At 44.7% G+C, this 21140-nt stretch overlaps 1 long non-coding RNA gene across 1 annotated transcript in view; it reads left to right on the top strand.

Moving 5' to 3' along the window:
* The window catches only part of LOC136390972 (uncharacterized), a 66807-nt gene extending 62048 nt beyond the window's left edge, over positions 1-4759 (top strand). Inside the window, exon 4 of the long non-coding RNA XR_010748796.1 lies at positions 4603-4759. This is a non-coding gene — a long non-coding RNA (uncharacterized lncRNA). The remainder of the gene's footprint in view (positions 1-4602) is intronic.
* The last annotated feature ends 16381 nt before the right edge of the window (positions 4760-21140 follow it).

Here is a 21140-nt window from a genome sequence, read left to right on the forward strand (position 1 = left end):
AGAAATCAATCAATGAACAACTAAGGAACTGCAACGAAGAATTGAAGTTTCTCATCTCTCTCCCTTCCTGTCTGTCTGTCCCTATCTGTCCCTCTCTCCGACTCTCTCTGTCTCTGCCACAAAAACAAAACAAATAAACAAAAATTAGTTGCTGAGTAAAAATATTCAGAAACTTTATATAAAAATTGTATATGAAAGACATATTCTAGAGCAGGATGATAAATTTTCATGGATTTTTAAGTTAAAACAAGAGACTTGAAAATATTTTATTATGGAGACAATTAGGTTTGGACCCAACATCTTTTGATTTTGAGCTTTTCCTTTTTTTTTTTTTTTTATCTTTTTTTTTTTTTTTTTTTTACAGAGGCAGAGATAGACAGGGATAGACAGACAGGAACGGAGAGAGATGAGAAGCATCAATCATTAGTTTTTCATTGCGCGTTGCGACTTCTTAGTTGTTCATTGATTGCTTTCTCATATGTTCCTGACCGTGGGCCTTCAGCAGACCGAGTAACCGCTTGCTGGAGCCAGGGACCTTAGGTCCAAGCTGGTGAGCTTTTTGCTCAAGCCAGATAAGCCCGCGCTCAAGCCAGATAAGCCCGCGCTCAAGCTGGCGACCTCGGGGTGTCGAACCAGGGTCCTTCCGCATCCCAGTCCGACGCTTTATCCACTGTGCCACCACCTGGTCAGGCGATTTTGAGCTTTTCTTAAAAACTTCAGGGCCTGGCCAGTTTTCTCAGCGATAGAGTATTGGCTGCATGTGTGGAAGTCCTGGGTTTGACTTCAGATCAGGGCACATAGGAGCATGACCATCTGCTTCTCCACTCCGTTTTCTTCTCTCTGTCTCTCTCTCTTCCCTTTCCATAGCTATGGCCAGAAAGGTTTGAGCAAGTTGGCCCTGGGTGCTGAGGATGGCTCCATGGCCTTGCCCCAGGAGCTAAAATAGCACAATTGAGCAACAGAGCAGTGGCCCCATATGGGCAGAGAATCCCTGGTAGGGAGCTTGCCTGGTAGGTCCCAGCTGGGGTGCATGCAGATGCCTGTCCCTCTGCCTCCCTCACATTGTTTAATAAAAGAAAAGAGAAAGTCTGCCAACACTTGGTCCCCATTACTGTGTGTGGCAACAATCAGATAGAGCTGAGCACCGGCTGGCTCCTATGGAGAAGCAGATGTTCTCAGTTTGCCTCAGTCCATACCACTCCCTCTTGTCTTACACTCAGCCCACTTTCATCATGTGTGTGGCCTGCCTGCTGCCATTTGAGTGTCTCAGTCCTGTACTGAACTTTTGGGAGCCTATTAACATACTTCCCTGTGAGAAGAAAGTTAAGAGTCCGTTTGAAAACAGAGGGAGAAAGCAAATTGCTATTGCAAAATATTCTTCTGCTACTTTTATTCTTAAACCCCTAATTTAGTTTTTCTCTTTGATGCATGTTTTTAAATAGGTGCAGTCAACACTGGTCCTCAAATGGCCAACAAAGACTATAACTGAAAGAGAAAGAAGGAGGTAATAAATGCCAACACTTTGATTAGATTTTTCTTATTGTGAATACTCAACTACACAGCTGCAATACACTATGAAGTCAAAGAGCAAAATGTAGGTGGTGAATAAAAGAGACTCTTAGCAGTATCTCATTCATTTAGAAAAATCAGAATCAAGCTCACCTGAATTACTTAAAAATTAAAATTACAATATTTTTGAAAGATGTAATTTTGCCCCATATCCTTAGCCTTCCACTTTCGCCCCTCCTGACCCCTGTCGCCTGACATTGAGTTCAAGAGTGGGGATCTCTGGGATTAAGGGCGGGGAAGGTCCCTGACACCTAAGTCCCGATGCTTCTCCCTTTAGAGTTGGCATTCCCCATGGATGTGGTGCTGTCCTAGGGCACATGGGCCACAGCTGATCATGGGCACCTTCCTAGAGGACACAAACATTTTGCCTTGGTGATCTTTTGGAGGAAAAAGTTGACTCATTTCACTGTTAGGTTATTTAAAACATTGTATATGAAAACAAACACATTCTGGAGCTGGGTGACAAATTTGCATGGATTTTTAAGATAAAACAAGAGACCCCAAAATATTTTACTATGGAGTCACCTAGGTTTGGCCCCAACATGTTTTTCTACTTTCCTCAGCAATCCAGGCTAAGTTAGAAAAGTTTAAGATGTGCTGGAAGTCATGCCTGGATTTGGGGAGGGAGAGGGCCAGTGACCTTGGGCCAGGACAGATACAGGACCGTCTGGTGGGGAGGACACATTACTGACGGGGTCCCTGTTAGGCATCCTGACAGAGCAACAGAGCGTTTGGCAATGCAGGTGGCAGTCAGGATGTCAAGGACGGGCTTCGAGGGCCATTGGCACCCTCCCTTCCCCAGGTGCCAAGTCACCCCAAATAAACATGCCTTCTAAATAGGGTGTGCCGAGTAAGTGCAGCTTCAAGCCCACCATATCCCCAACCAGACAGCCACTGTCAGGCCCTTCTAATAGAAGTTCTGGTCCTGCCACTATCATTTCTGATAACCCAGGCGGTGTGCAGTGTGTTTGTTTGGGAGAAGAAAGCTGCATTGACCAAGCTTATGGTTAAACAAAGCAGCTTAGTACTTTGTAGGCAACTGGCCTAGCGTCATCCCTTCATCTTTGTTATAGGAACTCTACATCACAACTGGAAAACCTACTTGGGAGTCAAGTACAGTAATTGGGTTCCTCATTTTAACTTTTTTCCAGGCCTGTTATTTAAAAAAAAAATCATTCCTAATTAGGAAAGTTTCCATTTACCCTGTAATCAGTCACAAAAATTCAATTCTCCTAACACTTTTCTTTAAGAGATGGGTTAGTGGAATTAATATAGTATCTCTTTACAAGTTGATTTTGGATGGTGTAGAGCAGGAATCTGGAACCTTTTTGGCTGAGAGCCATGAACGCTACATATTTTTAAATTAATTCCGTGAGAGTCATATAATATGTTTACACTAAATACAAGTAAATGTGTGCATTTTATGTAAGACCAACACTTTTAAAGTACAATAAGTCTCTGAATTATTTTTAATAACATTGTTATGCTATTGCTAACCAATGATGAATAAAGTACTTCTTACCATTAATGGGACTTCTGGTGCTGCATGGTTTTGCTGATGGTTTTGTAGTCTGGTTGATATGTGGTGAGGTTAAGCTTCATTCAGGGGTTGAGACTTCCCACCATTAAACGTGAACGTAGGTTGGTCTTAACGTTCTTTAGATGTGAGAAAGACTGCTCACATGCATACGTAGAGCCAAACATTGTCAGTACAGCAATACTCACACACTGCAGTGTGTGGTATGTGATGGGAAGCATGTTCCAAGTTTTGACAATCAGCTGGTCCGTGGGTTAAAGTGTTTTCATTTCTCCCCACTTGTGTTTGCTCGCCAACTCTGCTTGCTGTCGTGCAAGTCTTTCCAAATCTTCATTCAGTGACTTGAACTTATTCATCCACATGTCTGAGGCCTTCAGGTCAGCAGCTTGTAACTCAAAATCTCTGACGGACAACCAGGGATGTTACTCAGGTCGGTGCGGTCCACTGTACACTCGTGTGGATGAGTGATGAACTTAAAAAGACAAGTGCGCTCACGAAATTCTCCAAAGCACGCTTTGAATGACTGCAGGAGATTAGATGCAAAGCCCGCTAGGTGCTAGAGGTCAAGATGTTGAGCAGGGTCACTTGCTGTGCATGCATCTTTAAATTCTCCCAGTTTTTCAAAGTGTAGTAAACGACCTCTTTCAATGTTGGCAAAGAGGAGTTCCAGCTTGTTTTCAAATGCAAACACTGCTTGTTGAAGGGATAAAACTGTATTTCCAACGTCTTACATTTTCACATTGAGCTGGTTCAGATGTTCAGTCATGTCCACGAGATAGTAGAACAGTGGTTCTCAACCTTTCTAATGCCGTGACCCCGCATACAGTTCCTCATGTTGTGGTGACCCCAAACCAAAAATAATTTTGGTGGCTACTTCATAACTGTAATTTTGCTACAATTATGATTCGGAATGTAAATACCTGATATGCATTATGTATTTTCCGATGGCATTAGGCAACCCCACCCGGGTCACGACCCACAGGTTGAGAACCGCTGTAGTAGAACTTCAGGAGCCACTCAGTGTTAGCTAACTCAGGATGCTCGACGTTTTCATTTCAAGAAAAGTCCGGATTTCGTTCAGACAAGCCACGAAACAGCTGAGCACCTTCCCTCTTGACAACCAACGCACATTGCTTTACAGAAGCAGACCAGGGTAATTATTCTCAACTTCATCCAGGAGTGTTTTAAACTAGCGATCACTTAAAGCTCGGGCAACAATAAAGTTGACCACCCAAATGACCAGCAACATCACCTCACCAAGCTGCTCGCCACACATCTGAGCACCAAGCGCCTCCTGATGTAGGATGCAGTCAAAACTTAGGATGGGTCTCTTTTCATGTCCACGAAGAAGCGCTACGAATCCTCTGTTTTTCTCCACCATGCAAGGAGCACCATCAGTACACACCGAAATAAGTTTATCCATCGGTAGACTTTTTCTTTAGCGAACTCTGTGAAAGACTTGAATAAATCCTCCCCTCTTGTTGTCTCTTTCATAGGCAAAACAGAAGACTTTCCTCATGTAGTGTGTCACCGACAGCATACCTTGCAATCACACTGAACTGGGATAAATGGCTTACGTCTGTTGACTCATCCAAAGCGAGAGAAAAGAATGGTGCTGCATTTATGTCCTTCACTTGTGTTGCCTCAATTTGATTTGCCATCATGATGGTACCATCGTGAACAGTTCTTGCCGACAGAGGCATGTCTTTTATTCATTTGATTATCTTGTCTTTATCCGAAAGGTCGTCAAAAAGTTTATTGGCAACATCAAGCATGAATGTTTTGGCGTACTCCCCATCTGTGAATGGCTTTCTGTTTCTCCTAATTGCTAAAGCACCAGCAAAGCTAGCCGAATTCCAGTCACCTTGTTGGGTCCAAACACGAAGATGCTGCTGACTAGTTTGCACTCTGCACAGTAGCTCTTGAAATGCTTTTTTCCTGCTGTCCCCCGCTGGATATTTCGATGCAAATGTAGTGTTAGATTCAAGGAGTACTGACATGCTGGGGCTGCCAAGAGTGTACAAGGTCCCTGTGACGCTGAGAACAAAGAGTTCATCAACATCCTGCATTGAGTCAGAGACCCTTATCAGAAGTTTATGTTTAAAATTCTCCACTGAGTAATACCCCCCCCCCCCGTAACTGCGCACGACCTCCCTAGCCAATGACTAACAGCCACATCAGCTTCTGTATGATGCTTGCTCATCCTAGACAGCCACCCTATAAAAAGGAGCCATTTTAGAAGCTCGGAGCTGCAGTCCCTGTGCAGGTTTGGGGGGCTGCAGTCCCTGTGCAGGTTTGGGGGGCTGCAGTGCTCCAGTCTTTGCGGAGGCGTGGGTTGCCTGCAGTCCCTGTGCAGGTTTGGGGGGCTGCAGTGCTCCAGTCTCTTCGGAGGCATGGGTTGCCTGCAGTCCCTGCGCAGGTTTGGGGGGCTGCAGTGTTCCCCTGTGTGGGTTACCTGCATCCCTGTGCAGGTTTGGGGGGCTGCAGTGCTCCCTTGCATGCGTTGCCTGCAGTCCCTGTGCAGGTCTGCAATAAAACTTATAAAATTCACTTTGTGTCTGCTGTAGCCTGTCTCCTAGGATGTAACAGTAGTATAGCATGTGTCAAAGTGCCGCTTTATATTTGACCGTTTCATAATGCAATTTTATCGTGGCGTATTACACACACTGCAGAACCTGCTCTCTCCACAAAGGCAAATTCCTCTATCCGTTCCTGCTGAAAAGTACTATACTCCTCATCTTATTTTCTTTTAGCCATCTTCTTTGTCAAAAGGGTTTCTGCAATTATCTAGCTACTTGATTAAAAGGAGGGAAGTTTACTTCCTGATCTCACAACAACCATGTACATTACGCATTATCCAATAAAAATTTAGTGTTGTCCCAGAGGACAGCTGTGATTGGCTCCAGCCCCCCCACCCCCCGCCGCAACCATGAACATGAGTGATAGGAAATGAATGGATTGTAGTACATGAGAATGTTTTATATTTTTAATGTTATTAGCTTTTTTCTTAAGATTTGTCTAAGAGCCAGAGGCAGCCATCAAATGATCCACATCTGGCTCACGAGCCATAGGTTCCCGACCACTGCTCTAGATAAAGCGATCAAAAGCCCTTCCTTACCCACTAGAACCAGTAATTGTGTATGGCCAGGGTCGCCATCGTGGCCATTCACATGCAGGTTCTCATTGAATTCGGGTAAAGAAATGGCAGAGTTGGAGAATGGTGGGTGTTGGTCAAATAAGTTTTTAAATAATGATATATCTGTTTGCTCTCTTATAGTTTGCATTGGTGTGGGGGGACAGGCTGTAAGCAGGCAGGATTCTTATAACCTAAGGCTTAGTTTTAAGACTAAGCCTTTTCCACTCTTTTTGATGTAGGGTGGTGCACTCTCATGAGGAATCCCATTATGCCTCAGATAAGTGACTTTGTATCAGAGATTTCCTTGTTTGTATATTAGATTAAAGGTTTTGATTTCTATACTATAAAGTGAGGCAGACCGGAAGCTTCCTCTCTCTCGGTTCCTGAGATTAGCATTAGAGAGGAGAGCAGAGAAAGGCCACGTGGAGGAGGCTAGGAGAAGCAGCCAAGATAGGGGAGTGCTGAGGAAGAAGCCAGTTTGTGCAGAGTTTGTGCAGGAAGAAGGAAGGATATGGGGAACAGAAGTGAATAAGTCTGGTAAACTAAAAACCTTTTATTCTGGAAAACTTGGATAAGTCAGTGGCTTTGGGAGTCCTGAATGGAAAGGGAATTGTTTTCCCACTGTGTGTACTACTTGCCTGTTGGGTACAAGCTAGGATTAAAGATGATGACCCACCAGTTCTTGGTTCCATTGTTTCATTACCGTCTTCTGAATCTAATGTGAACCTGCATGCTAATGGCCACAATGATGGCTACTGGCTTTACAGTGGGCCATTCTGTTTACTGGTGTCTCACCAAGACAGCTAAGCTACAAGAAAAGCCAAGGGAAAAGCAGAAAATCTGCTTTTCTCATACAGGTCAAGGGGTCAGGAGGCCTCTGCAATGCTGACAGCAGGAACCTAGAGAGCAAGCGCCCCTGGTCTGCTTCATTTTATGGTGTAGAAAATTAAAGCCTTTAAGCCAGTATACAAATACAAAGTCTCTGATACAAAGCCACTTATCTGAGGCATCAATGGGATTCCTCATAAGAGTGCACCACCCCCTATCATGCAACAGTCAAGGGTGTGGGGAAAAGCTTAGTTTTGAGAAGACCTTAGTATTAGAAGGGAGGGAAAAGGCTGTCTTAAAACTAACCCTTAGGCTATAATGACTTGGAAAGCTTACAGCATGACTCTTACACCCAAAGCAAGCAAACATATACATCATATTTACAAACACAAAAAGAACTAAAGATGCCTGACCAGGCTGTGGCACAGTGGATAGAGTGTCAGACTGGAATGGGGAAGGAACCAAGTTTGAGACCCCGAGGTCACCAGCTTGAGCATCGGCTCATGTGGTTTGAGCAAAGCTCACCAGCTTGGACCCAAGGTTGCTGGCTTGACCAAGGGGTTACTTGGTCTGCTGAAGGCCCACGGTCAAGGCAAATATGAGAAAGCAATCAATGAACAACTAAAGTGCCACAACAAAAAACTGATGATTGATGCTTCTCATCTCTCTGCATTCCCGTCTGTCTGTCCCCATCTATCCCTCACTTTGACTCTGGCTCTGTCTATGAAAAAAATAAATAATAATTTGGAAATAAAAGATGGGTTCGGAAGGGTTTTGCAATTACTGCTGGCAGAAACACTGCCCTAGCAGAGAAAAAAATGGCTATCGGCCACAGCCCCAAAACCACATTTTCCTTTATTTACTGGGCAAAGTAGCAAGCCAATGACTTTTCTAATTACAGTTTCCAAGGCAACCCAAGAATTCCACCAAGTGCATAAAACCCCCACCAATACATAAACATACACAAAAAGCCAGTTTTTCCTTCCGGGGAACATGGGGGGGAAGGACAGGCATCACAGATAACAGGGAGGTGTGGGGAAGGGCTTAGCTTTTTGCAAGTGAGTTAGGGGGTTGGGCAGCAGCCAGTACCCCACACTTCTGTCCCCCAGAAATAACTCTAAAAGCCCTGTTGATTATTTGGTCCCCGACAGTTGGGGAACTAGTATTTGAATTCTACAGTTTGAATATATATGAAATATTATAAAGCACTGCACCCCAGATTCTGAAAGGCACTGTACCTCATTTCATCGAGTTCACATAGAGACACCCAGTCCAGATAAGTTTTGGAGAGTTTTATTAAAGGAGGAAATTTTAAATATGCCGGCCGCATATGGCTGAAAAGGGGCATCTGCAGGCCCAAATTGTGCAGTCCCCAAAACTAGTTCAGGGGCTGTTTATATATCTTTGATCACACATGGCGGGGAGAGCATGACATTATGGCACAATCATTAACAAGATTATAACATTTGTCTAGGGGATACACAGAAACATTAACACTTTCAAAGTAACACAATCAGATATTTACAAATCTTTCTGGGTTCCTCTTCCCTCACTAGCATAAAGGTATTTTATTCTCAAGATTCCAGGAAAGACCTGACCTGTGGTGGTGCAGTAGATAAAGCGTTGACCTGGAATGCTACGGTTGCTGGTTCAAAACCCTGGGCTTGCCTGGTCAGTGCACATATGGAGTTGAACCTTCCTGCTTCTCCCTTCTCTCTCTCTCTCTCCTCTCTAAAATGAATAAAGTCTCTAAAAACAAACAAAAAAAAAGATTCTAGGAAAGGGGAGGAACTACAATCAATGCAAGGTGGTATGTAAATTCTGCCTCCTATTGAAAGAGAAGAAGTTTCTCGGTTAACCTTTATTTAGATTTAATACTAAATGACCCATTGTTCTTGTAAGCCAGAAACTTCTACATTCTTCTCCCTCCCTTCTCTAAAGGAGGGACAGGACAGGAAAGCCTGACAGGAAACCTGACCTTTCCTCCCAGAATATCAATATTAATTTGCAGCTTTTTGGTACCTTACAACAGAAAATATGTAAATTGTTCAGTATATGCTCTAGCACAGTGGTCAGCAAACAATGGCTCGCAAGCCACATGCGGCTCTTTGGCCCTGTAAAGCCAGAAGCCACGGCCACCATCACAGACACCTGGCCCGTGCAGGTTCACATTGGATTCGGACTGACAGTAATGAAACAATGGAGCCAAGAACTGGTGGGCCATTAGCTTTAATCCTAGCTTGTACCCAGCAGACAAGAAATACACACAGTGAGAAAACACTTCCCTTTCCATTCAGGGCTCCAAAAGCCACTAATTTATCCGAGTTTCCTAGAATCAAAGTGTAAGGTGGTGGACAATGGGGGATAGGTCACGTGAGAAATCAGACCGGAGAACTTTGGCTAGAACCACCCACACCCATGTGTGCCGAAAGAAACTTCCCAGGAGTCCTCTGGAAAAGAGCGACTGTCTGCCAGTCAGTGAGATTTCACCACGTCGTATTAGCTCGACCACCCTACAGACCCTTTAAATATCCCCCATACAAATCACTCCATGCGACTTCCCTGGCCTTTGTCCCTGGGACCAGGAACATCGTCCAGGAAGCACTGTACTAAATAAAAATTTTATTATTCCACACTTTGTGGATACGCCCTTCCTTCTTCCTCGGCAGGGAAAAATACCTTACACCAGTGATTTTCAACCTTTTTTGAGACGCGGCACATTTTTTACATTTACAAAATCCTGGGGCACACCACCTACCAAAATGACACAAAATGACACTCTAACACAGTACATATTATACATATAGTTAATAATATAGTTTCTAAATGTATTTATACTCAGTGTGAAACCTGGGCCTGTTTCGATGAACACAAAAGGGATATTCTGGCAGGAATAGTAGAAAGACACTCACGAAGCTCTTCCTTAACAGTTCTGAGTCTCTCTCTCTGTTTTTAGTTTTTATCGCAGTCAAGCTTAAGAAGCTCAGCTCACATAGATATGTGGTTGAAAATGGGAGCACTAATAGATACTGGAGCTTTCATCAAGGTTATGGGTTCAAATCAATTTGGCAAATACTCTCTCTATATAGAGACTGGACAAAATCAATTTTAGAAAATGTTGGGTACTTGTGTAACATCATAAGTCCTCAGAGCATCTCTACTGTCAGATTGAGAAGTTTGCTTTCTAGGTAAAGATTCTGATAAATACTAGAGTTCTCCCTGAGTTGTGGGTTCAAATCCCATGGTCAGCTGGGTGCAGGGGCCTTGGTTCTGTCTGTTTTGATGGTGTATATAGACTGAGCTCTTTAAGAAGATGACCCTTCAGAAGGCCATATACAATATAGATAACATTGTGATGCATTGTATATCACCCTCTGCGGGGACCTCTTTTAAAAAGAAAAAGGTCAAATATCTATATACACCATCAGGATAGACATAACCAGCTGAGGCTGAGGCTTCATCTAGTGGTGGCAACATTTACCTCCTCCAGTCCTGACCAGGATTAGAAATCGGGACCATGGGGAGGAGTAGCAGCTTCAACTACTCGCCGCGGCCACACAATGACAAGTGCGCGGCAGCCGAGCAGGGACCTTCCTGGATGTGGATGAGAGGCAGCCTACTATTGGTTCATTGCTAGAGGTCGGGATGAATCCTAGAAGGTGATTGGTCAGTGAGCGTTCCCTGTGCCTCCACTCTTCCTGTCACTGATAGCTGGAGGGATTGTGAGGGGAATGTTTATGTTGGATGTAGGCAGCTGGCGGCAGGTTGGATAAGTAACCTCTGCCGGTTGTGTCTGGCACGCGGGCCGGGCCGTAGTTTGGGGACCCATGTTTAATTTCCCCACAGCACACATGACCATGTCTCACGGCACACTAGTGTGCCGTGGCACACTGGTTGAAAAACACTGCCTTACACAAAGGTTTCTAATCTCACCAGTCATATTCACCTCTGTTCCCCATCTCCTTTTCTCTGCACAAACTGCACAAACTGGCTTCTTCTTCAGCACTCCACCGTCTTGGCTACTTCTGGCCTTCTCCTTGTGGCCTTTCTCTGCTCTCCTTTCTCTGCTCTCTCCTCTAATGCTAATCTCAGGAACCGAGCAAGCTCCCTGTCTACCCCACTTTATAGTGTAGGAATAAAAACCTTTAATCCAATATACAAACAAGGAAGTTTCTGATACAAAGTCAGTTATCTGAGGCATAATGGGATTTCTCATGAGACTGTACCAACAGTCAAGAGTGTAGGAAAAAGCTTAGTCTTAAAACAAATCCTTAGGCTATAACCACCCTGCCTGCTTACAGCCTGTCCCCCACACCCAATGCAAACTATAAGCAAGCAAACATATATGATATTTAAAATTTTATTTGACCAAAATTCCACCCCTTTTGCTCACTTACAATCTAAAGCACAGGTATTCCTGAACAAGGAAATTAGGCACATTACACAAATTACAACAGCACAAATCATACAGTTTTAACAATTACAAAGGTACATTTCACCAGTCTCTGAGCACTTAGCCAAAGCACATAACATCCTCGGCCTTCTTCCTAGCCATGGGAAAAGCTCACCGGTGCAGGGGAGTGCTTCCAGCAAAGCCATCCCCACCCCCATCAGGGTATTTCACATTGTCCAAAATCCATAAGTACATCCAACAAAGGAGCCTGTGCCCAGTCTGGTCGTAGTCCAGGAATCAGTACAAGCACATGGGGCCTCAGCCACCCTCCTCATCCCTGCTGTCCTGGCAGGTCTTACATTGTCCCCAAGAGGAGTACGTGGCAATGGCAGTCAGCATTTCCATCTCTGCTCCAGAGAGCATAATGGCCGACCACCCCCATTTCCCAAAATCACATACATGCCAGGGGCATAGCAGGTACTCCTTGATGCTGGGCTCTCACCTTCTGGAGACTGTGGATTGCATCCAGACTGATTCTTCTCATCCTCCAAAGAGGAACTGCAAACATCAGCTCCTGCTGCCAGCCTTACAGCCCCGGGCCTGGCCTCAGCCCCAGCCTCCTGCCACTGCTCACTCTCCACTAAGTCCAGGGCAATCGACAACTCAGGAACCTGTGATTCCTTCTCCAGTGGCTGCTCCATTTCCAAGCGAATATCGCAAACCTGGTCAGCCTCCTCCGGTGCTTGCTTCAGCTCCAGGGTCAGCATATCTCTCGCATGTTTGCTCCAGCTCCTTCCACTGCTTGGTTTGCAGGTCCCTGGCAGCCTCTTTCACAGAACTCTCGGTTTCCTCATGCATGGCTGTAAAAGTCAGCCAGCCTGTGATCCCCAAAGGGACAGCCATGGGGAACCATAACAGCAGCCAGTCCTCTACTCCACTGCTCAAAGGTAGTGGTGGCTCCATACTCATCTGTATTGATCCTACCACAGACTATGCCAAATGTAAAGCCAGTAGCCACAGCCACCTGGCCCATGCAGGTTCGCATTGGATTCGGGCAGACGGTAATGAAATGGCAGAGTTGGAGGATGGTGGGCCATTCTGTTTATTGGTGTCTCACCAAGACAGACAAGCCACAAGAGAAGACAAGGGAAGAGCAGAAAACTTGCTTTTCCCATGAAGGACAAGGAATCAGGGAGGCCCCTGCAATGGTGATAGAAGGAACCGAGAGAGCAAGCTCCCAGTCTGCCTCACTTTATAGTGTAGAAATCAAAACCTTTTTTTTTTTTTGAAATCAAAAAACAAACAAACATACATGTTCAATCCAACATACAAACAAGAAAGTTTCTGATACAAAGTCACTTATCTGAGGCATAATGAGATTCCTCATGAGAGTGCACCACCCCACATCATGCAATCAGTCAAGGGTGTGGGGAAAAGCTTAGTCTTAGGCTATAACCACCCTGCCTGCTTACAGCCTGTCCCCCACACCCAATGCAAACTATAAGCGAGCAAACATACATCATATTTAAAAACTTATTTGATCAACAGGCCCCTTGAGTGCACCTCTTTGGCCAGCTTAGTAGTACCCTAATTAAGTTAATAACAATGTACCTACCTATATAGCTTAAGGTTAAAAGATTTGGCTTTCTAGAGAAATTTCAATCGTTGTACTGTTGATATTTGGCTCTGTTGACTAATGAGTTTGCTGACCACTGCTCTAGCATAATGGAAACTTGAAGCATTGTATCAATATATCCCATTTACTTACTGAGAAAGTTTTACCTAACCAATAGCAATGATGAAAGCATGTAGTAGTTTAGTGTCTTCTTTTTGGTTTTACCCTGACTTTTTTTGTTTTGTTTTTTTAGAGACAGAGAGTCACAGAGAGGGATAGATAGAGACAGACAGACAGGAATGGAGAGATGAGAAGCATCAATCATCAGTTTTTTGTTGCAACACCTTTTGTTCATTGATTGCTTTCTCATATGTGCCTTGACCACAGGCCTTCAGCAGACCGAGTAACCCCTTGCTTGAGCCAGCCACCTTGGGTCCAAGCTGGTGAGCTTTTGCTCAAACCAGATGAACCTGTGCTCAAGCTGGCGACCTCGGGGTCTCGAACCTGGGTCCTCCGCATTCCAGTTCAAAGCTCTATCCATTGCGCCACCGCCTAGTCAGGCTACCCTGACTTTTAAGTGAACAATTATGTTATCTTTTTTAAATAATAAGGTACCATTCTATCAATGTGTTCACTCAGATTTAGCTCACTTCTATAAGGACACAGTTGGGAAGAAGTTTGTTCGCTTGCTCGCTGGTTTACCAGCTGCAAGCAGTTCGCCTGATAAGTGCGAGTGAGTGCAGCACCACGTGTGCAGGGTCTGTGTAAGGCTATGGGTGCTTGCGCTCAGGGGGACTGTGGTGATGGATTGCCTGCCCGCCCCTGCGAGGGGCCATTTTGTGTTTCTTTGCCTGAGAAGTGGTTCTCCCCTCCTGTGTGTTGGTCTGCAGTTGTGAGATTCTATTAAAGGGAATGGCCCGCTTTCCGGCTCTGCAGGTTCTCTATGTCAGCACAAGTCAGATGTGGACCCGCCTGGCCTCGGCCACAGGCATTGCACACAGCTCACTCTCAATTTTGTATTTTTAATACTATTTTAAACTTGAAAAAGACCTGAGAAGTCATATAATGGCCCCAGGCAGGTAACCGAAAATGTTATTTAGAGACAGTAGCTTTTTATCAGATCATTTTGGAAGTACTAAATGAAATAAAATATTGCTAAATATATTTTAATTTTTTTTTTTTTACAGAGACAGAGAGAGAGTTCGAGAGAGGGACAGACAGGGACAGACAGACAGGAAGGGAGAGAGATGAGAAGCATCAATCATCAGTTTTTCATTGCGACACCTTAGTTGTTCATCGATTGCTTTCTCATACGTGCCTTGACCGCGGGCCTTCAGCAGACGGAGTAACCCCTTGCTCAAGCCAGTGACCTTGGGTGCAAGCTGGTGAGCCTCACTAAAACCAGATGAGCCCACACTCAAGCTGGTGACCTCGGGGTCTCGAACCTGGGTCCTCTGCATCCCAGTCCGACGCTCTAGCCACTGCGCCACCGCCTGGTCAGGCTGCTAAATATATTTTAACTGGAAGTCTCCTCCCCCCCCCAAAAAAAGAATTACTAGTAATAAAGTTAAGTGCTGGCTAATTAAAGTAATCCATTATTAACATTCTTGAGTGGAGGATTATTTTCTATATTGAAATACAAAAAAATTTTTAAATCGGTTTTTAGGTTACACAATGCATACACATACACTGTACTCCGGATTTTTTTTTAAATGAATGTAAGATTCTTTTATTAATTAATTAATTTATTTATTTACAGAGACAGAGAGTGAGTCAAAGAGAGGGGTAGACAGGGACAGACATACAGAAACGGAGAGAGATGAGAAGCATCAATCATTAGTTTTTCATTGCGCATTGCAACACCTTAGTTGTTCATTGATTGCTTTCTCATATGTGCCTTGACTGTGGGCCTTCAGCAGACTGAGTAACCCCTTACTTGAGCCAGTGACTTTGGGTTCAAGCTGGTGGGCTCTTGCTCAAACCAGATGAGCTCGCGCTCAAGCTCATCGAGACCTCAGGATCTCGAACCTTGGTCCTCTGCCTCCCAGTCTGACACTCTATCCACTACGCCACTGCCTGGTCAGGCAGTACTCCAGAATTTAAAAGAGAGACTTAGACAGGAAGGGCGGGGAGCCCAGCTCTGGTGGAGGCCCTCCTGTACAGGGCAGCTGCTCCAATTCAGTTGCAGATACACACCACGTACACTTTGCTTAAGCCGGGCTTTGGATGGCACAGCAACGTGCTTTAGCCTGTCCTAATGGCCCTCCTTAAAGGCCAACGACTTCAATGGACATGGCTCTGGACTTTACAGGCCCCCCACCATTGATAGGTGTCCTTGTTGACACCATGGGGTAGGAGGCTGAAGATAGACCTCCAGTTAACTCCCTGGAAAACCAGCACCTGGCTGCGTAAAGTAGAAGTCTATTATCCCTTGAGTGTCAGGGAGACAGTATGATGAAGGGCACCTTTGTAATTTCTTCATGGCTCATAACAGAGTTCTCCCATATTGCTGCACATCGAACCAGCAGATCCTGGTGTACAGGCCATTAAGGTTTGATATGCCCACACTTGAAACCTATGTGACTTTCAACAAAGTACTTAAATTCTTTTTATTTTTTTAATTTATTTTTTATTTTTTTGTATTTATCTGAAGTTGGAAACAGGCAGGCAGTCAGACAGACTCCTGCATGCGCCCGACCGGATCCACCTGGCACGCCCACCAGGGGTCGATGCTCTGCCCATCTGGGGCATCGCTCTGTTGCAACCAGAGCCATTCTAGCACCTGAGGCAGAGGCCATGGAGCCATCCTCAGCGCCCGGGCCAACTTTTGCTCCAATGGAGCCTTGGCTGCGGGAGAGGAAGAGAGAGACAGAGAGGAAGGAGAGGGGGAGGGGTGGAGAAGCAGATGAGTGCTTCTCCTGTGTGCCCTGGTCGGGAATCAAACCTGGGACTCCTGCACGCCAGGCCGATGCTCTAACACTGAGCCAACCGGCCAGGGCAGTACTTAAATTCTTTATACCTCAGTTTCATTTTACAGAAAGAGGCCAATGATAGTTCGTATCTTGGGGTTTGTTGAAACAATTAGATGATACACAGCACTTGAATGCAATACTTGATGTGTGGTCAGCACTTGCAAAATGCTGCTGCTGTTATTACAGGCAGGTTATGGCCTTAAATGCCAGGCTATAGTTTTCATCTCATCTCTGTAGCCACTGGAAGCCAGTGGGAATTTTTTTCTACTCTTTTTTTTTTTTTTTTTTTGTATCTTCTAAAGCTGGAAAACAGGGAGGCAGTCAGACAGACTCCCGCATGTGCCGGACCAGGATCCATCCAGGACGCCCACCAGGGGGCGATGCTCTGCCCATCTGGGGCATCACTCTGTTGCGACCAGAGCCACTCTAGCGCCTGAGGCAGAGGCCATGGAGCTAACCTCAGCGCCCGGGCTATCTTTGCTCCAATGGAGCCTTGGCTGAGGGAGGGAGGGGAAGAGAGAGACAGAAAGGAAGGAGAGGGGGTGGGGTGGAGTAGCAGATAGGCACCTCTCCTGTGTGCCCTGGCCGGGAATCAAACCCGGGACTTCCGCAAGCCAGGCCGACACTCCACCACTCCACCCGGCCAGGGCCGCCAGTGGGAATTTTTATGTAGAAAAGGAGTGTGGACAAGGCCTGCCAGGGGTGAGGACAATGGAGATGCAAAGACCAGACTTCGGAGACCAGGTTCAGTGACGCAGATACGATTTATTCAGGAAGTAAGCTAGCTTATATACACTGGTTCAGCCTATAGGGTGTTACAGCATGTTCTTCAAAGCCAATGGCTGAAAAGGTCAGGGAGCTGCCTGGTTGGCGCTGAGTTACCTCCCCACAGCGGGCGAGCTCCCTCCTGGGTGTGCCTAGGAGGGTTTCAGGGGCTGGAGTGTTCTCACAGCATTGCATCAGCCACAGCTGCTAGGAATGCACTCTGCGCTCTAGCTACAAAGGAGGAGGAAGAAAATGACATTTAGGAAGATTCAGCTGGTAGCAGAAATGACCTTGCTTACCAGTAAAATGAGAAGGGATTGGACAATGAACAAGAATAAGGAAATTGAGGGAAGGAAGCACGTTTGGGAAGAAAAGATGAGTTGTCCTTTGTGGATATAGGTGATTGTCCACCTGTACTAAATTTTTTATTGGGCAATATTCCTGTTACTATCTTCAATTTTAGATCTGTAAATAAAAAGAAACAAGTAACAGTGAATATTCAGTCTAGATTAAATTCACAATATATAATTTAAACCTACTTTTGAAAGAGGACCCATAGTTCTTATCAAACCCAAGCCAGGAACAGATTTTGCTGTAACTTTTGTGAAAAGAAACAGATCGGGGCTTATGAATACAGAGCTTCATCGACTTCCTTTCCCTAATGTTCCCTGTTTTAGTTCAAGTCATAAAGAACCATTTTATTCTTTATATGAATTCTCTCAATAGATTTCTTTAAATTTTTTAAATTTTATTTTAGTGAGAGGAAGCGAGGCAGACAGACAGATTCCTGCATGCACCCTACCGGGAAGCACCTGACAAGCACACTAGGGGGCGATGTTCTGCCCTCCTAGGGCCGTTGCTCTGTTGCAACCAGAGACAATTTTTAACGCCTGAGGCGGAGGCTGTGGAGCCATCCTCAGTGCCTGTGAAGCTGGAGGAGTGAAGAAGCTGATGGGTGCTTCTCCTGTGTGCCCTGGCCCCAAGATGCTGGGCCAACGCTCTACTCCTGACCCAACCAGCCAGGGCCCTCAATGGGCTTTTTGTGTGGTCTCCAGGTTGGGTTGAGCTGCTTTCGGTTGTGAATGTGTATGGCATGCTCTGTCTTCTTCTTTCTGCATCGTTTCTGGTGCTTGACTCTGCTGGCCGAAAAACTGTGGGATGCACAATTCAAGGAGTCTGTCATCATAGATGTTGTGGCCAATAGTCTGTGGAGTAGGTCTCTAATTTCAGTGATGGACTGTTTATTACCATCTGACGTCTCCTTTTGCACCTGAAAGAGGAGAAGCTAATGATAATATACATTTTCTCTTACCATAGTTCAAATGAAGTTTTCTGAATATCTACACTTAAACTCCAAATACCATACATTACTTAGTTATAGAAAAGAAAGCTTACTACAAAACATAGGTACAAGAGCCTGGCCTGTGGTGGTACAGAGGCGAGAGTATTGACTTGGAAGGCTGAGGTCCCCGTTTCAGAACTCTGGTCTTGGCCATTTAAGGCACATACCAGAAGCAACTATGAGTTCATGCTTCCTGCTCCTTCCCCTTCCCCAACACACCCCACCCCATCTTTCTTTATCCCTCTCTGTCTGTCTCTCCCTCAAATCAACAAACCCCTTTTTTAAAAGAAAAAACAAGTACAAGGGCAGAAGAAATGCTCTATTGTGTATGTACCTGTGAAAGGTTATAGTAATCATTTTCACTATCAACCAACACTTAAAATGTGCTTTTATGGTTAGAGCATTCTGCTGGAAGAAATTATTGGAATATTAGCAAATATTTCTCTTTTCTAAGCAGCCTCAAGGAAAATGTAATAAAATTCAGTCATTTTATAACAACCTGATTATCACAAAGGTCAAAGAGCTTTGATGATTGCCTCACAGCTGACAGATGGTGGTGCAGTGGATGGAGTGTCTGCCAAGGATGCTGAGGACTCTCGTCTGAAACCCCAAGTTCGCCAGCTAGAGTGTGGGCTTGTTGGCCTGAGCTCAAGGTTGCCAGTTTAAGCACAGGGTCATCAACGTGATCCCAAAGTTGCTGGCTTGAACAAGGGATCACTAGCTTGGTTTGAACCTCCAGTCAAGGCACATGAAAAAACAATCAATGAACAATTAAAAGTGAAGCAACTATGAGTTGATGCTTCTCACCTCCCACACACACATTCCTGTTTCTCTGTCTAAAAACAAAAATAGTCACCTCAATACAAGATGCTGTTGGCAAAGTGGTATATTTGTTTAAGAGTGCCATTTCCCTGAAAGTTATCCTAGTATTAGACATTAGTTTACAGCAGGGGTCCCCAAACTACGGCCCGGGGGCCACATGCGGCCCCCTGAGGCCATTTATCTGGCCACCACCACACTTCCAGAAGGGGCACCTCTTTCATTGGTGGTCAGTGAGAGGAGTATAGTTCCTATTGAAATACTGGTCAGTTTGTTGATTTAAATTTACTTGTTCTTTATTTTAAATGTTATATTTGTTCCCGTTTTGTTTTTTTACTTTAAAATAAGATATGTGCAGTGTACATAGGGATTTGTTCATAGTTTTTTTTATAGTCCGGCCCTCCAATGGTCTGAGGGACAGTGAACTGGCCCCCTGTGTAAAAAGTTTGGGGACCCCTGGTTTACAGTTTACTTAGAAAAATACTCGCCAACTTTTACATCTTTATCCCTCCTACATATATGCACAAGGAATCTATCAGCAGTTTTGGTCCAGATGTTTCATTTTATGAGTTAGGCAGCTGAGAAAGGTCAGATGACTTACCTCCCGGCCCAGACACCCAACGTCATTTCCTGTACAGTCTATTCATTATAGCTCACTACTCTCGTGATGTGTTTTGTAACTTGAAATAGGGGGTTGCACTAGATTACTTTAGGGCCTTCTAAACTAATACTCATTTTCTGAGCACCTAGTGTGTGCAAGACACTGTGCTGGGTGCTGGGGGCGAATGGCTGGGATGGGGGAGGTAACAAAGAGGAGTAAGATGGGGTACTTTCTCTCAAAGTAGCTCATAATCTTATGCTTTAAAGCAATCTTCCTATAACTATTACAATTTGCACCACTAGCTTACCTTTTTCTTGTGTTTCTTCCATTTTATCCACAGGTAATACACAGATAGTATAAGCAGAATAAAAAAGACATCTTCTCCCATAATATATATGAGATATAAAGAAGCCTGAAATATATTCATGTTCGCAAAACTGAAGCATAGATTGTTCATAGGGTAAGGTAGACAGTGAGATGGAGGACGATTAACTTTTAGATAAAGCGCTTCTTCCGGTAAAATCTCCCATCCAATCCTGGCCCAGGTTGGACGAGTTCTCTCACAAGTGCCCAAACTTCCCATCAACAGGCAGACAAACAAAAAATACACTGGGAATAGTCCATGAAAGGACATCTTTCCTTCTCAATCAGAACAACAACAAACACTCTTTAGCTAAAAATACGATCAGAGACAGAGCAGAAATGCCCTGACTGTGGTCAATGTACTCCATAAAAGTACTGAGAACAGTCTTCCCAGGCAGCAGTATATACACTGCTGATCATTGTTACATCATCGGTGACAGGATAGAGTCAGTGACACCAGAAAGAACACGTTGAAGCTAGAGGGTGTCAGCTAACCAGGCACCTCGGGTTTCTTTTCTTTTTTTACTGTTTTAAATTTGTGTGTATTGATTTTTTGAGAGAGAGAGGAAGACTTTACTAATATCTTGCTAGCTAATAATTTCAAAATGTAATCATACTAGTGGAATTTCATGGAAACAGTTAATCCCTTTCAACCCTTCTGAAGTATAGTTGCTGTACATCTATATATTTTTCGTTAGGTGAGAGGAGGGGAGATAGTGAGGCAGATGCCTGCATGTGTCCTGACCAGGATCCTTCTGACAAGCCTGTCTGGAGCCGTTGTTTGAGTACGCCTGAGGCTGATGAACTCCAAGGGAGAGCCATCCTCAGTGCCCAGGGCCAACTTCGAACTAATTGAACCACTAGCTGTGGTAGGGGTAGATAGAGAGAGGGTGGGGGGAAGCAGATGGTCACTTCGCCTGTGTGCCCTGACCAGGAATCATACTTGGGTCTTCCATATGCTGGGCCGATGCTATGACCACTGAGACACCCTCCAGGGCCATGTTTTACATCTACTTTAAAAATATCTGTAGCTAGCCTGACCAGGTTGACTACCACTGATTTATAGTATTGAGGAGACGCATGAGGTGCTAAACTTACTGAGTGCTTTCCTGTGTACCAGGCACTGTATCAAACAAGGTATTTGCGTGTGTTATACTAACATTTTCTTTAATCCTTACACAACCCCATGAGGACTGCAAT

Source organism: Saccopteryx leptura, chromosome 2 (assembly GCF_036850995.1).
Source record: "Saccopteryx leptura isolate mSacLep1 chromosome 2, mSacLep1_pri_phased_curated, whole genome shotgun sequence".
Lineage (NCBI taxonomy): Eukaryota > Metazoa > Chordata > Mammalia > Chiroptera > Emballonuridae > Saccopteryx > Saccopteryx leptura.